The sequence below is a fragment of the Vanessa tameamea genome, chromosome 13, assembly GCF_037043105.1.
Source record: "Vanessa tameamea isolate UH-Manoa-2023 chromosome 13, ilVanTame1 primary haplotype, whole genome shotgun sequence".
NCBI lineage: Eukaryota > Metazoa > Arthropoda > Insecta > Lepidoptera > Nymphalidae > Vanessa > Vanessa tameamea.
This window is the reverse complement of record NC_087321.1, coordinates 94,747-108,731: the sequence shown is the minus strand read 5'-3', so window position 1 is coordinate 108,731 and position 13,985 is coordinate 94,747. Positions and strand designations below refer to the sequence as shown.

Here is a 13,985-nt window from a genome sequence, read left to right as displayed (position 1 = left end):
TACTCTGTAATTAAAATGGTGGAAATGAGTAACTACTGAATTTCTTGCCGGTTGTTCTCGGTAGAATCTGCCTTCCGAACCGGTGGTAGCTATACATTTAATTCAACACTGTAACGTAATAATTTAAAAGTGTTTTATGAGCCTACTTAAATAAAGAATATTTTAATATTGATCTACAATGTCTCTTTTTTATTGTTTATATATGCGCTCTTATGACCTCTTTCTACATACAGTACACAATATTATGTGACAAGAAGGGGAGCCATCTCATTACCATTTTCTAGTTCTTCGAGTTATAATTATATTTATTTTGACATAAAGATGGCCATTAAAGAAGCGTTTACTGAAATAGAACATGACCTTAAGTACAAAGCTGTGTTAGAAAACGCTCGAGGTGTAGCGGAGCTGAACTCGCCGGAGGAAACGGCGCGCCCTCGGTCGCTTATATTCAAGTTTTAAATGAGTCATCTTTCACCGACTTGCCTACTTTTACAAATTTTTATGATTAAAATCACCAAAACAAATTTATATAGTCAGTAGGAAGAGAAACGCAATTTTATTTTAAATGTTTAAACGGAAGCCCGAATAACCGTTTCAATGCGCTAATATAGATACTATAATTCTGTTAACTACTTGTACACTTCTTATAAATTCATAGAACCAGACCAAACGGAATTAATCTAGTCTAACTAGGCTGTTTTTCAGGTTGTTTATTTCGTTACACTTTATCCACAGACGGTTTTTCCAAACCAATAGGACTTGGGAACCTCCAAGGAAAGGGCCTTCTTTTTCTTTAAAGGCCGGCAATGCACGCAAGCCCGGTTTCCATGGGCGGTGGAAGTCACTTTCTACCAGGTGGGCCTTAGTATTAAATAGTAAAAAAAACCATCCTACATTTTTATTGAAAGTCATTTGTTCCCAATATTTATATTAATATAATACTAGCCTACACTACCCGATTTGATAGCACATCGGATGTATTGTTCAGAAACACATTGAATGGTCTTATGTATTAAATTATTTTGACAAACTGCACTAAATATACGCTCATTTTACCTCATGGGAATTAAAACTGTTTTCCATAATTTTAACACAAAACTTTCATCCCATATTTGACGCTCTTAGGAGATGAATTTCAAAAATTCCTTCTTTCATGATCTCTTACGTTCAATAAGAAATCTTTATGCAAAATTTCATCCTTTTAGACTTAAACCATGTGTAGTCTGTCAGTCAGTCATTTTAAAAGTTTTATTTCGCTCGATATGGTAGCGAGAACGATGATTTTAAACCCTAACCCTAAACTATTGAACAAAATGTTTTTTAGTGAATCGGTATAAAATAAACATACAAATGAAAAACTACAATACGTGCAGGTCATCTTATGTTTGTCCTTCAGTAACAGACAGGAGACGAGGAGTCTTATACCTCGGAATATTTTCAACGCTCTTATTTTGTTTTATTGTACTCGGTAAAGACCAATTCGTTTGGTGCAAATTTACCAATTATGAGCAGCGGCAAATTTACTTTTTCATTTTAACAATTTTATGGCTGCGGCTAAATAAATGTGTAAAACATTTTTCACTTTACGGTGTGATTCGAGCTGATAAGCCGCCCGCGAGGTGATGATACATTGCAGGTAATACCAGTTCTCTTACATCGAGAAATGATGCTGCCATCGCTTTGGTTCTACAATATCATTTAGCTCTAAAAAAATACTGTCGGTGTAATTTCAAAAGTGAAACATTAAGCCTAATGGTATCCAATTGCTCAAGTTGCTACTCAGAATTTCTTGACAGAAAAATCCAATCACTTTTACTGGCCCAATATATCAAATATAATGTTAACGTTTTCTGATGGAACCGCTGATGAATGAGTATAACGCACAAAAACCGGCACAAAACCTACCTAGGTAAAAGATAATTATATAAAATATTTACAAGGTAATAACATTTTTACGTAATGACTTATAATGAAAGCTAATATATAATCCAAATAGCATAATCTATTAGACTTAGGTTAAGCCTTAATTTCGTAAGTCCCCGAGCTCGTACCCCGAGGACAACACTCGAGTAGATACGATTAAAGGATTAGTATATAGGTACTTATTCGTAAAATAAAAACCCGTATTAAACATCACAAATCGTAGTGAATAGAAAAACAAAATATTCGCAGTAAATATATTTATTTAAAATGTTACTTTTTTAAATTTTGACCTTATTGATCGTCAATAAACCTCAGACTTGAGAAGAATAAGCGCATTAAACTTAGATGAATTAAAATGTTTCGTTCAAAGCGCGCAACAAACGAACGAGCGCGCGTTCAAACGTTAAACGATTCCTTAATGTTTATATAAAGCGTTGTGTTTGACTGTGAACTTATGAATGACGTTAAATAATTATTGCGGTTCATTAACATACATTCAGCTTTCGGCAAACTCATTGCGTTATATTTGCTTCAGCAGTGTAACTTCATCAGCTTAAATGTAGGTTGAGGCGGTAAATAATTCACGAGGGGATGTTGTCTAATGCGCTGAATGTTTGCGTTTTGCGGCAGTCGCTCTGTATCCCGTCTGTCGCTTGTATTCGTATTGAATTTCGGTAAAATTCATATAATTATCTTGAAATGAAAATCTCAAGAATAATTTTTTTTTTATGTTATATGGGCAAACGAGCAGGAGGCTCAACTGATGCATTTAAGTCTTCCAGGATTTCGAGACTTCGCCTAATGTGTAGGATTGCCGGAAAAGACGCGTTAAGACCGGCACCAACTTGGGACCACTTGTCCGAAGCACGATTGGAGGGATGCCATCGGGTCCACTGGATTTATGAATATCCAAGAAAAGAAGTGCTTTACGAATTGCACTTTGCCGGAATTTAACGTCCGGCATCGTGGTATCACACCCCGGGATCGTTGGTGATAACTTTCATCGATCATCCAGAGTCGAGCTCGACGCGGAGAGGGCGCCTAAAAGATCAGCTATCTTTCTATTCAATTTTTGTCTTCGACGCTAGACTGATCGCTTGATAATTGAAAAAGGCTGTTTTTCTATTTTCAGTAAACTTACGCGTAAAAAAATATAACAACTACTTTTTTTCTTAACAATGGAAGTAGTAAAATAAGTAGGTTATAAAATAAAGCTTGTAAGTTTGTGATGCGTTTCGTTGCTTGTCTAGATCGAACACGAGTGTAAAATGTTGAGAATTAAATATTGCAACGATATGTATTTCAAATTCACCCACACATCAATGGCCACGTTCATAGATACAAACACACATATACATGCGATGACTACAATGGGCGTTTGTAATTCGCTCTAAGCATTTTGTCTAAACTATCTGAAAAACAGTAATTGATAACTGAAATCGCATTAATAACAAACAATTACACTGATAGAGCTTAATTGCGAACCGTCTATAGTCTGGATTGTACAAAACAAATCAAGGACAACAACAACACCTACATAGTATGATTAGTGCGATTCCAATACGATAGACATAATGAAGTTTCCGAACAGAAGCGTTGACGGCGCGTAGTCCCGGGATCAACGGTACTGTCATATAGCCATTCTGTTGTCGAAATACATTTTCATATTCATGACACGGATTTTCACGTATTTTATTACGTTTTCTTCTTGATCTGCTGAGAGGTTACTACAAGTAGAATATATTTTTTCTTTATTTTTGTCATCTTGAAATATTATAATTATTTTCTCATAACTCAAAGGAACGCCACTAAATCGTTCTTATTTATTATTCTCTCCCGCAGACAACACTTATAAAAGCTTATAGCCCATTTAATGCACTCCTAGTTACAAAAACAAGTTACAATTTAACTAAGGCCAATTGGACATCCGTGTAATTTAATATCAATGGAGATTTAATGTCTAGGAGGGATATATTGTAAGCGATATATAGAATACGTGTAATGTCAGAAAGTTACATGCTGTATTGACTATAATAATTTTATTATTTAATGGATACATAAAAACTCTGTTATATATCCCCGCAACTCGGTTTCCACTGCATGAGTGAGAGACGGAGTGAGATCTTATAGTACAGCACTGGATGCAATCAATTGCATATTCAGACATCGCGTCGACAGGTGTTGACAGAGTCTGTCCAATGTTTCGTTCTGTTGAATAATTATTTAAAACACCTCCATATTTTTGTTTTCTGACACATAACTCATGTCATCGCTTAGAAAATTTCACAAAGGACAATAACCCCTTACCTGTTTAAATCTTTCCGACTAGAATATTACGAGAGAGTATTCGCATTGTATTCCATCTCTCAATTTGAAACTGAATAACAGATCGGCAAAAGTTTTAAAATTAAGACAAAACTCGTTCAATATTTCGAAATATTTTTAGATACACAAAACCTTTATAAAAGGATTATAAATATGTTTCTAATCTCTCCCATTCGATTCACTGCCGCGGGTCGAGTTAACGGCATTAGTTACTTAGTCTAGAAACAAATCCTTTGTTCTCTCAAAATATTAATATAATTAGATTAAAATGTTTATTTAATGATCTTAGAGCAAAGACAACATATTCCGCTCGGGAGTTCTTTTTATGTACCTAATAAAATTAAGCCGTGCTAAGAGTTCCCGCTCGTACCCTAACAAAATATCTAATGACAAAGATAAAGTTAATTTTAAGTAAAAAGTTGTATAAATAGGCATTGAAGTATATAATAATAATGAATTAGCTTTCAATTGATATTAGCTACACGCGAAATTTTAAAGTTACTTATCTACATGACATTTCGGTTAAACGCTTGACGTGTTGTTCCGTATCATACATGTAACAGTGCCGACTCCCTAACACCGAGCTGATGATGATAATTTTTGACATAACTCAATAACTTACTGTTTCTTACGGACAGCAAACCGCATGACGTCAGCACGTCCTGACGTCGCCGCCATTCCCTACTCCCCTCTGTAAGCGCGGCGCGTACATACTATATTTTATTAGTATGATACAATCATATGAAGATAAATTATCTATTTTATGAAAGGAATGTGTTTTTTTAAATAGATTTTACTCCACATTTACTCATTATTTAAATTCCTTAATAAACTGCGTTTTCGATGTTTCACATATGATTTGTTGACCACATTTTTCGATTGGTCTCATCGAGCATCCATTATAATCTACTAAAAGCCACTTCATCAGCAATGAAGACGGATCATTGATATAGATGTTCAGATTTGAAACAAGTATTAATTAATATTGTTAAAAGAATAGGTAAAATTGGGACACGGGCGGGAGGATGAGGATGAAAAGAATAGGTAAATAAATGGGTTTAAACTTATATTGAAATCCTGTCATGGCTTCTATAAATTAGAAACTATTCACAAGTCCGGTATGGTCTAGTGGCTAGGATACCTGGCTCTCACCCAGGAGGCTCGGGTTCGATTCCCGGTACCGGAAAAGAACTTTTTTTTATGTTATATAATATAGATAAATAAATTATTCTTTAGTTTTGTCAGCATCTGCTTTGGAGGAAGGCCGATTAGCTCGAGATTTAGCTCGATGAAATATCTACGTAGATATCTTATACAATATATAACAGTACATTATTATTAACCGATCAAATATCAACGGCTATAACCATGTCGAAACAATAATACGACATAAACATTAGCTGTGTATTAATGAGATCTAAACCGACAGCAAACGGTCGAAAATTCTAAATACGTTAAACAGAGTCACAGTACTCGATCGTGCATACTCGTTGAGGTAAATCGTTAGCCTTTCAGAATTGAATCGTGCGATTGAACAGCGGATCAAAGAGCAGCTGACCGTTTGCGACGTTCATTGCGTCCTCGGGTCGGCGCCGCATTCAAAAGTGCTCGAGTCTGATCAGCGCACACAAAGAGAACTCGTAGTTCGAGTGAAATTCTCAAAATATCTCAAAATTTGTCCCGAACCCAGTAACAGTTCAAGTATTTTGCATAATTTATTTACAAACTATATTTACAAACCTACTTCGTTTATCTTCCTATAAGTGAAAACCGTATCGAAATCCGCTGAATAATTTAGAAGAAGAAAGTGGGGATACAGACTGAAACAGAAAGTGACTTTGTTATATACACCTTATATATTTATTACTGTATATATCCGTATCGAAGATTGAATTATTTCAAACATTGAAATATGGCAAGAGGTATTCAGGCTTATGTTTATGAGCTGTAAATTTGTAACATCGTTTCTAAAAAGAGGTAAAATTGCCGATTACAGTATAAACCTTTATACACTTTGCATAATAATCAAGACATCATTTTCCATTTTAACTCGTCACCCCCATATTGATCTATCTTTGGGAACATCACTGTTCAAATTTACTCCTCCAAACGCTCCCATGGCGGTCCAGGCTCTGCCGCGTATTTAATTAGTGCTTTATAAAGTCCCATCTGTTAATTTACCATCATACAGCAATACACAATTATATAATTATAATCTTTTATATTGAAACGTATATTTGTAAATGCTTCTAAGATTAATATATGACGCTGTTTGACCGAACACTTTGGATGTTGGAGTAGATGTTATATCATATTTAGTTGTCCGAAGAAGAAATTATTAAAAAAAAAACCATTATCTTACACTTTATTAAATCATTTCATAACAAAGCAAAAATACAAAGTCATGTTCCCATTAAAATGTAATTGAATACCAAAATAAAACACCAATCAGCTATACAAACAAAACTACTTTTACCAACACAAGTTAAAAATGCAACCACACACAAATCGCGTCGACGGCTACCGTTCTGTACCAAGCTAACGAGAAGAATGCCCCTCAGTCAGGTGTACGCCACCTTATATACACTCTTTTTTATAATAGACATGCGTTTCCTAAATATATTATTATTATTACTATAATATTCAAAACTACCGACTTGAATTTAAAACAAATTAAACGAGTAAACGATAGTATTGCTTACGATCCACACTTAGCTTTACTTCCTCTGTATCGTTTCCACGTAAGTGACGTTGAGTTATTTATGGGAACAAAGATCTTTAAACCAAGCTCCCCTTTAAATTACCTGAGTACATAAACTTATATACCACTGTACGCCTATCTGCCGACCCGCATGATGATTGGTCACGTGGTTTAACGTGGAAATTGTTTAGGGCAAGTCGTTTCTGTTCATCACTTAAAAAAGAAAAGTATTATACGAGTCAAACATTACTTATAATGACTGCTTGTCTTGTGTTACTCATTACATGTTTGTGTATAATTTTCCTCGCGCGTGCGAGTGAGCTTCTTTTTAGAAGAACATATACTCCCGTTCCACAAGTACATAATAATAGGGATCATCCCAGACTGTTTCATTAAAGAGTGCCTTTTTCATTAAAACCAGTTCGTATTAAATTTGCACTAATTTTGAAAATTCATCTCCGTAAAAGCACTTAAAATTTTCCGCTTTTATATCACAAAAGTGGTTTTATTACCGGCAGAGTGTATTAAAACTCTTTCCGGTTTAGGTAACGGCTCGAATAAGCCGTTGTATTTCAAGTATAACCGAGGCAATTGTGAAAAAAAACAGGTATCTTTTGGAATAGAAATATTTAGTTTTTTGCTAAAGCATGAATTGTAAATCCAGATCGAATGCCACGATTTTGGTATATGCGCTCGGTTTGAGTGGAGTTCCTTCTCTTGAAGAGAATTCTGATGAAAGTGTTCGGAACAAGGCGCTTGTGGGGCCAAGAATGTTTTATGACTAGACGATGCCGTAACCCTTCCGGTCAGTACACAGGACAGCCATCACGGGTGTTAGTGGGAAATAAATATTTTGAGGCATTATTCATAGCTTAAATTAATATCTGAAAAAACAAAATATTTAACTCTTCATGTTCACAACACAAAGATAACATCGCTTATGTTACTACCTACTACTGAGTACCATAGGTACTCACCACAAAAGCGGCCTTATCACTTACTAGCGATTCCTTCCAGACAACCTTTTAGAAAATTGAGATCACGGTGTTTAGCGTATGTATTTAAACCTACACAAACAGCAATAACATCATACAAGCTACGATTGTTGCAGTCGCAGCTGCTAAAAAATGCAAGTTACTATAATACTTTTAAAAACTAAAATTACTATTAAAATTATATAATTAAAGAAAGGTGATTCCCCACTGAAGTGAAGTAAGAGAATGGTATCCTCGGGCGGGGCCGGCGCTGCGGTGATCGCACGCCGTTTACTCCAATATTTCACCCGAAATGATGTTGAAATCTTGCACCGTGTGCGGTACAGAGAGCTAAGGCTGGGCACACTTGGGTATTCTAATATTAAAATATAGTGAGTTATTTATATACGTATAAAGTAAAGTTGGAGGCATATCGATGCCGTGGTGTTAGGCTAGCGTATATATACATACACCATAATACGTAAATACTATACATTATATTGTGAGCAGAAAATAAATGCGGTAAATTACACTAATAAACTTTAAATCACAATATCCATCCCTAATCCTAAACATAAACGACGCCACAAACAAGACAAAGTAATCGCTGTGGAGCAAATCGAATCAAGTCATATTGAACAACTCGTACCGAACGATACAAGTACTCGGGTAGCACAAATATTCTGACTTACTCTGGAAACGAATATTTGACTACACATTTTTCTTCAATCTGTTTAATATTTCAGTATAAAAATACAATAAATAAAACGCTAAATTAAAAATCAAAGGATCTGATATACTGACGTTAATAGCCTCGACTATAATTATTGGATAATTAAAAATATATATGATCTCTAGTCGAAGAATTTAATTATAAAATGAGTATTTTCAGTAAAATTCTGGAAATATTCCCTTAAGATAACGTCTCGGGCATTTAATATCGGTTGGCGGAATTTATTTAGCTCAATAGTCCACACGTGTATTTATACCCAGAACTCAAAATCCTAATGTTTGACTTGCTTTTGCAAGCGATTCGCTTCAGAGTCTTGGCCGAAAAGAACTTGGCCAAGCATCCCTTTAAATCAAAACTTATACATTTTGAAATCACATTATATTATAGCTAAGTTTAGTAAATCAGATGGTTTATGATCTTTTTTTTTTTTCTAAAAAAAGATCTAAATATTCGTGTCCTATATCAAATTACTTTTCGTCCAATTTGCTGTCGAAACACTTGGCCCTTGGAGTAGTGGTGCAAAAAGCTTCATCAAAAGTATGACACATCACCTTATTGCCTCCACTGGTGACAGGAGGGCTGGTTCGTTTTCTGCCCAGAGGATCGGAATTGCGATTCAACGGGGAATTGCTGCTAGCATTCTTGCCACCATTCCACGCGGTCAAGATTTATACAATGACTATTTCTAATTCATATTTGTATATATTTAAACACTTAATGTTATTAATTCTTATGTTAATTAATTTCCTCATTGAATGTATTATTTAATTTAATCGGCATATTCCGTGTCTTTGTTACAGGACTGTTATAGGTTGTGTATGTAATCATACGTACTGTGTTGTCAGACCGCGGAAGTCAAAGCGATTTCTGTCTTACGTGGAAATATTAATATAATTTCAGTGGTTTTACAAACGAATTCGATATGTAACGATTTTTATCGCCGGATTTCCTGGCCGTGTGCCAAGCCTTCCGCTGCAAACCAACCGCGATACGTACGAACCAATAATGTTATGCCCGGGGTTTTCTTACGCAAACAACGACTAATCAAAGTAACGTAACAAGTTACACACAAGAGAGGATTACACACATGAGACTTATGACTATTAGGCTACCTACCATACTTTCAAAGGTTACCTGAGCCTTTTGATTTTTTTTAATGGTAATCCATAAAATTGGAAAATTGGAAACATAATATAACTTGTAACATGATTGGATAATAATAACATTAGACCATATTTTTTATTCGGATTCGAAGAATATGGTGTCTTTACTATTTTTTTAATAAATTTCTTCTTAGAAATATAATTTTACTTACGTTTGACGTATCAACGATTCCCACGAAAACGCGAGGTAAGATATTTTTATTGCAGAAAATGATTTTTTATTTATTTGTACATCTTGAAAATGTTATAATTATGATAAAAATATTACGTCAGAATATTTTATCCGCGTCAAATCACATAGCGGCTGGAGGCATTTTGTTCTGGGCGTTTTTATTAACGTCCAGGTTCTCCTCTAAAACCATTTCTATTATTACGTTTCATTTTTACATTTGAAAAAAGTATGACAGGATTTAAACCAAGTTTTACAATAAAATAAAAAAAAAGTATTTATTCAAAAACTCCGCGGTTGTGAAGTTCTTTATTATTTAAAAATAGTCGTAAATTATATAATACAATTATTCAACGAATTCATCTATTTTTCTATGTAATTTCACCGCTTAGATGACGAGTTCCGAAGTGAAAGTATGCAGTATGTTCTATTAACATTGGTTGAGGATTTATAAAAATATTAAATAATAATTAAATATATATTATTTGTAAATAACCAAGTCCGTATGAAAGTTCTGATCTGATGGCAGACCCAGGGAGAAAATAGTTAAACTCTTCGAAGTCTAGAGCCCGTTTTGATAATTTCATATATTACTATATATACTTACTGAATACTCAATTATTATTTACTATTTTATGAGTGCTAGGAAAGCAATCGAGCACCCCCAAATTAGAAGTGTTCATATCCGCCCAATTAGACAGTAACACTGCAAGAAGCAAAAACCTCTTTTTACAAAGCGCTGCCAGCGGGCCGGCCCTGCTGCCCTTAACTTACCTTACCTGCGAAGTGGTAGCATGAAATGTAATGACTATGATAACAGCGTGACTTAAATAATTTTGTGAATTTATTTCTACTGTTGATGGTTCCTCGTTTGGAAATTTTTACATTCTCTATGCCTGAGTACCACTACCAGAATTATTCCCATTCTACACCAAAATATTATTTAGAATAATTATTTACACAGTTACGTCAACGAAAACTAATGGTGAGACTCATCAGTGTATAATATAACAAAAAGGCGTTCTACATCTCTTTATTTTAGCTGCTGTACATAAAACTGCACGAAGACAGTATTTTTAGAATCCATTCCAAGCGGGGACAGTCTCGAATTCGCTTTGTAAGCTAACTGCTATTCCGACAGTAACTTGGAATAAATCAGCCCAAATTGTAAACCATCGAATTCCAGTTGGATCTGAAACTTCCCAATTGACATTCAAATTACTTGGGTTATTCGAAGCCACTGCAATCTCTCAGTTTAATGTGTGTAAAGTGATCGTAAATAGATTGAATTCCCGCTTTGTCGTCGCTTTGTTGAGTCTACTTACCGAGACACGTTTGAATCCGAAAACAATGAAGAAATAGAGGAACCATAAACGTGTCTCTGAGCAGTAAGTATTATATAATTGTATCAGGACAGGACAATAGTATCGATGTACTATTAAAGACTATTTTTGTAGTACACGATCAGAGAATCGCACTCACGTAGAACAAATGTCACATTCGTTTCCGACACAGCAGTGCGACACAAAGATTTTTACAGATCTTCGCTGGACTTCAAGCTAAACGTCTTATTTCTTGGAAGACGTAGCCCACATTGGCTTTGTATCTTTTGTATTTTTTTTCTTTTTAATTATAAAATATGTATAATACATAGGGAAAGTGTTTTATATAAATACATTTTATCTCACAAATTAAAAGCATTACTGCAATCCAGCGGGCCCTGCTCCGCGCTCGATCAGAGAGAGTACAGCCTCGGCGAATCTGATGTCGCGTTTAAATCTAGATATCTTGAGGGCGTGCTCTAGGATGGTCCTCTCTGCAGCACCTGCCGCTCGGCTGATGAATCTGCCGATAGCGTCGTCACCGTCGTACGTGTAATAACACAGGACCCTTCACCTTTCCCGTATCCCTGGTCCATCAGGAGTTTCTTTTCTTCCTGTGTATGGACCAGATATAGGGTTTTGGTTTGGTCGGATGGTATGTTGGCGTCAGTGAATCTCTCCATTTTGAGTGATTCGAAGATGGGGCTTGCGGAGTAGATGCTACGGTAGACCTCGCTCACGGCGTATGCGACGTCTAGGGGGTTTCGGTGCGTACAGGATAACTCAAGGGTGATGTTTGTTGTCATGCTTAGCCGGCAGTACCTCATTTCGAACACATTTTCTGTGTCAATATAAGGCAACTGGTTATATCTCCGAAGAGGACCACCTCGCTAGCTCCGAACAGCTGTGCTGCCATTACTATGGCTTCGAAGTGGGCTTGGGGGCATGAGGGCTTCGTTGACCGACAGTCGGTTACACTTTATGCTCTCGTTGAACCCGTTTAGTAGCACGGATGCCATAGTTCGTACCCTTGATTTAGCTTTTTCGCCAAATCGGTGTGTAAGTTGTTCTTTCAGGTCTTTGGCGGCTTCGATTGTGGAGGTGACTACCACTTCGTTGTCCTGTGGCTGTCGAAATTCCTGACAATGTGAGTCATCTTTCCACATCCTGGTACCCCGTTTATCCACGATATCTGTGGTAGTTAATTACAATCTCTGTAAATATGATGAGAGTATCAAAATGTACATTAAAAGAGATTAACAAATTAGACAAACAAACATCCTAATGTTAAGTTATATATAGTCTTAAGGTTTGTTTGAGAAGAAACTGAGTTCAATGATTCAATGATATTCATTGCAGCATCTAAATTAATATTATAATACATATAATTTAAGTTCAAAACATCTACAGTAGCTAAACACATTGTTGAATTTATTACAACTGAAAGAGATGTTTCCAATCATGTGGACAACAACATAATTCTCAAATAAGTCGAGCTGCGTCTGTTAGATTCTCATCAAAACAATAAATTGTTTTTTGATTAAAGTACCAAAGTCCGAGATGAGACTTATCTGAATTTTCGCTATCAAGTATCTTGATCATTAATATTTATATCATACCATTCGAATAATTAAAATTTAGTGCAGCAATTGTAATTATTCGTATTGCTTAATAGATCATGAAATAGGTTTTATATAATATTTTGTAAGCATTGCCATTAAAACAAAAATAAAAATATTACATAGCATTTTTTTCGAGTAAGCTTCTTTCAATATTCTTAAGCATTTTCTTTTCGTTCTTGAAATGATAAAATAACAGTTTTGATGCTTATCAGAACTACTTGTAAATACTTCCAATAAACACAAAATGTTAATTTAATTCATGTAGTATCATCTATTAATTGAATAAAAGCAAAATATCACGCAGGATAACCTACTTCGGAATTATATATTATGTTGTATAGTTTGAAACAGCTTAAAATACTCTGTCGTTAAATGTTCTACTCGAATCCAGGCTCTAATGAATTAATTATAACCCATTACATGGATATGTTATTATATTTCGATTAAAAAATCTATAACTCTAACAAACGATGCCCACTTTTATTAGCGCGGACTCGCGTCACTCATCTGCTACGACTTATCAGACTGTCTGTTCTCGAAACAGATCATGTTAATTGCCAATTATATTTGACGGCATATAAAGGGCATATCATATCAAATAAATATCAAATAGCTCTTTCACTTCAGTTCAGGTGAACACAATAAATAGATTAATGGACGTCATTATAAAACCAATTTTTTTTTGGTTTTATAATGACGTATTAGTTTAGTTAATAATTGAAACTTACCTTTGGTATAATTATTTAAACAAAGAAAACAAGATTCAAAAAATGGGCCAAAGTAGTAGCCTTTCTGGCAAATGTTTATATCTAATTTTAACAACACGGCACGAGGTAATCCTCATTTTACATGCACGAAGTCGGGACAGGTAGCTAGTTAAATAAAAAATACAAAATAACCTTTCACATTTACATACGAATATAATATATATATATATATATATATATATATATATATATATATATATATATATATATATATATATATATATATATATGTATATAAGTATATATTACATTAAAGTAGAAGAGCGATGAAGTAGTAACGGTATTT

General features: G+C 34.7%; 1 non-coding gene across 1 annotated transcript; it reads left to right on the top strand.

Moving 5' to 3' along the window:
• Positions 1 to 5,362: 5,362 nt before the first annotated feature.
• On the top strand, positions 5,363 to 5,434 carry Trnae-cuc (transfer RNA glutamic acid (anticodon CUC)). The gene has a single exon. It is a non-coding gene; the product is annotated as a tRNA-Glu (tRNA).
• The last annotated feature ends 8,551 nt before the right edge of the window (positions 5,435 to 13,985 follow it).